The sequence below is a fragment of the Trachurus japonicus genome, chromosome 8, assembly GCF_045865225.1.
Source record: "Trachurus japonicus isolate A0001 chromosome 8, Traja_1.0".
Taxonomy (NCBI): domain Eukaryota; kingdom Metazoa; phylum Chordata; class Actinopteri; order Carangiformes; family Carangidae; genus Trachurus; species Trachurus japonicus.
Genome location: NC_140914.1, coordinates 33115951 through 33119573, shown reverse-complemented (window position 1 = coordinate 33119573; position 3623 = coordinate 33115951). Strand labels below are relative to the sequence as shown.

Sequence of the window (3623 nt, the reverse complement as noted above, 5' to 3'; positions counted from 1 at the left end):
GTTGCCCAGGCAACATGGGTTGTGGTTTCACCCATTTTTCTTGCAGATGTACCCCTTCCCCAAAGAGAGAGGCCACTTTGACCAGGTATTGTAACAAGCATTTCTTATTACAAGTGTAACAAGGACCTGTAAGTACACCAAAATACACTATGTATTTACAATGTAAGTACATGCTATTACATGTAGTTACATAGGTAATTACACTGTAATTAATTAGGTAACTACACAGGAACAAGGACCCCTTAAAATAAAGTGTTACCGGTGCTTCAATATGGGTACCAATCGACTCCAAATGGCCTGAAATGTGCTCCTAAACATGTTCTGGGGGACGCTTTTGCCAAAAGCACTTAGTCAAATTTTCACTTTTCACTGATCACATAGACTCTGACAGGGATATGCATTTGGTTTGTAGCTGCGCAGCGGGAGTCCTGCAGACATAGAAGCGTGATCCATCTGCCCTATTTGGACCACGCTGAACACGCTGATGTGTGTCTCATCTCTCTACGACCTTGCCTTCCCAAGATACTCCTCAAAGGGCCAGCTCAGCATGTTGCTTAAATGTCAAAGTGTCAAGTCCACTTGTACATATGGGACAAAAAATAAGGTGCTTCAATATTCATCGACTCCAAATGGCCTGAAATGTGCTCCTAAACATGTTCTGGGGGACGCTTTTGCCAAAAGCACTTAGTCAAATTTTCACTTTTCACCGATCGCATAGACTCTGACTGGGATAGTCATTTGGTTTGTAGCTGCGCAGCGGGAGTCCTGCAGACCTAGAAGCGTTATCCATCTGCCCTATTTGGACCACGCTGAACACGCTGATGTGTGTCTCATCTCTCTACGACCTTGCCTTCCCGAGAGACTCCTCAACGAGCCAGCTCAGCATGTTGCTGAAAATGTCAGTGCCAACTCCACTTGTACATATGGGACAAAAAATAAGGTGCTTCAATATGGGTACCAATCGACTCCAAATGGCCTGAAATGTGCTCCTAAACATGTTCTGGGGGACACTTTTGCCAAAAGCACTTAGTCAAATTTTCACTTTTCACTGATCACATATACTCTGACTGGGATAGGCATTTGTTCTGTAGCTGCACAGCGGGAGTCCTGCAGACATAGAAGCGTGACCCATCTGCCCTATTTGGACCACGCTGAACACGCTGATGTGTGTCTCATCTCTCTACGACCTTGCCTTCCCGAGATACTCCTCAAAGGGCCAGCTCAGCATGTTGCTGAAAATGTCAAAGTGCCAACTCCACATGTACATATGGGACAAAAAATAAGGTGCTTCAATATGGGTACCAATCGACTCCAAATGGCCTGAAATGTGCTCCTAAACATGTTCTGGGGGACGCTTTTGCCAAAAGCACTTAGGCAAATTTTCACTTTTCACCGATCTCATATACTCTCACTGGGATAGGCATTTGTTCTGTAGCTGCACAGCGGGAGTCCTGCAGACATAGAAGCGTTATCCATCTGACCTATTTGGACCACGCTGATGTGTGTCTCATCTCTCTACGACCTTGCCTTCCCGAGATACTCCTCAAAGGGCCAGCTCAGCATGTTGCTGAAAATGTCAGTGCCAACTCCACTTGTACATATGGGACAAAAAATAAGGTGCTTCAATATGGGTACCAATCGACTCCAAATGGCCTGAAATGTGCTCCTAAACATGTTCTGGGGGACGCTTTTGCCAAAAGCACTTAGTCAAATTTTCACTTTTCACTGATCACATATACTCTCACTGGGATAGGCATTTGTTCTGTAGCTGCACAGCGGGAGTCCTGCAGACATAGAAGCGTGATCCATCTGCCCTATTTGGACCATGCTGAACACGCTGATGTGTGTCTCATCTCTCTACGACCTTGCCTTCCCGAGATACTCCTCAAAAGGCCAGCTCAGCATGTTGCTGAAAATGTCAAAGTGCCAACTCCACTTGTACATATGGGACAAAAAATAAGGTGCTTCAATATGGGTACCAATCGACTCCAAATGGCCTGAAATGTGCTCCTTAACATGTTCTGGGGGACGCTTTTGCCAAAAGCACTTAGTCAAATTTTCACTTTTCACTGATCACATAGACTCTGACAGGGATATGCATTTGGTTTGTAGCTGCGCAGCGGGAGTCCTGCAGACATAGAAGCGTGATCCATCTGCCCTATTTGGACCACGCTGAACACGCTGATGTGTGTCTCATCTCTCTACGACCTTGCCTTCCCGAGATACTCCTCAAAGGGCCAGCTCAGCATGTTGCTTAAATGTCAACGTGTCAACTCCACTTGTACATATGGGACAAAAAATAAGGTGCTTCAATATTCATCGACTCCAAATGGCCTGAAATGTGCTCCTAAACATGTTCTGGGGGACGCTTTTGCCAAAAGCACTTACCGTAGATGACCAAATAATCGCCCGCGTGCAAATACGCGCCTGTGCTCTAATAGCCGCCGGGGTCCGAGCTCATTTGGCGTAATAAACGCCGGTTCAATTAAACGCCCGGGCGATTAAGTGTTTACCAGTCTTGCACAGGAAAAAAAAGTTTTTTTCAACAGCGACTCCTACCTCTGTCAGTCAGCCCCTCCTCTCGCTCTCTCTCTCGCATGCAGGCGGACACACACACAGACACAGACACACAAACACAGGTGCGCTAGCGGGACAGGTTGCGCTGGACGACAAAGACAAATAGATAAATGCGCTAATGTACAGTGCTGAAATGACCGCGATCGACCCCCCACCTTCCCTCCTCCCGCTATCATTCATAACACTGATCTGATTGGCTGCTCTGATCAGCTCCCTGTGTCGCCGTAACACAGACAAACTGTCTTTGTATTTATTGTCTGATGTCAATAAACATGTGTTGGGGAAAAAAGTAGTTTTGTTCCAGTGGTCCTATGGTGAAATCCTTGTTCTTTGCATGATGGTCTGGTGCTGCTCATTGCAAAAATAAATTGTAGCCTGTTGCAAATACGCGCCTGGTTCTTATAAACGCCTGGGGTCCAAGTCGATTTAGCATATTAAACGCCCGGGCTACTAAATGGTCATCTACGGTAGTCAAATTTTCACTTTTCACCGATCGCATAGACTCTGACTGGGATAGTCATTTGGTTTGTAGCTGCGCAGCGGGAGTCCTGCAGACCTAGAAGCGTTATCCATCTGCCCTATTTGGACCACGCTGAACACGCTGATGTGTGTCTCATCTCTCTACGACCTTGCCTTCCCGAGAGACTCCTCAACGAGCCAGCTCAGCATGTTGCTGAAAATGTCAGTGCCAACTCCACTTGTACATATGGGACAAAAAATAAGGTGCTTCAATATGGGTACCAATCGACTCCAAATGGCCTGAAATGTGCTCCTAAACATGTTCTGGGGGACACTTTTGCCAAAAGCACTTAGTCAAATTTTCACTTTTCACTGATCACATCTGACTGGGATAGGCATTTGTTCTGTAGCTGCACAGCGGGAGTCCTGCAGACATAGAAGCGTGACCCATCTGCCCTATTTGGACCACGCTGAACACGCTGATGTGTGTCTCATCTCTCTACGACCTTGCCTTCCCGAGATACTCCTCAAAGGGCCAGCTCAGCATGTTGCTGAAAATGTCAAAGTGCCAACTCCACATGTACATA

General features: G+C 46.5%; 1 long non-coding RNA gene across 1 annotated transcript; it reads left to right on the top strand.

The window, feature by feature from the left end:
* The first annotated feature begins 2779 nt into the window (after positions 1-2779).
* On the top strand, positions 2780-3054 carry LOC146983868 (uncharacterized). Its single transcript, XR_015036368.1, has 2 exons — positions 2780-2817; positions 2871-3054. It is a non-coding gene; the product is annotated as an uncharacterized LOC146983868 (long non-coding RNA).
* The last annotated feature ends 569 nt before the right edge of the window (positions 3055-3623 follow it).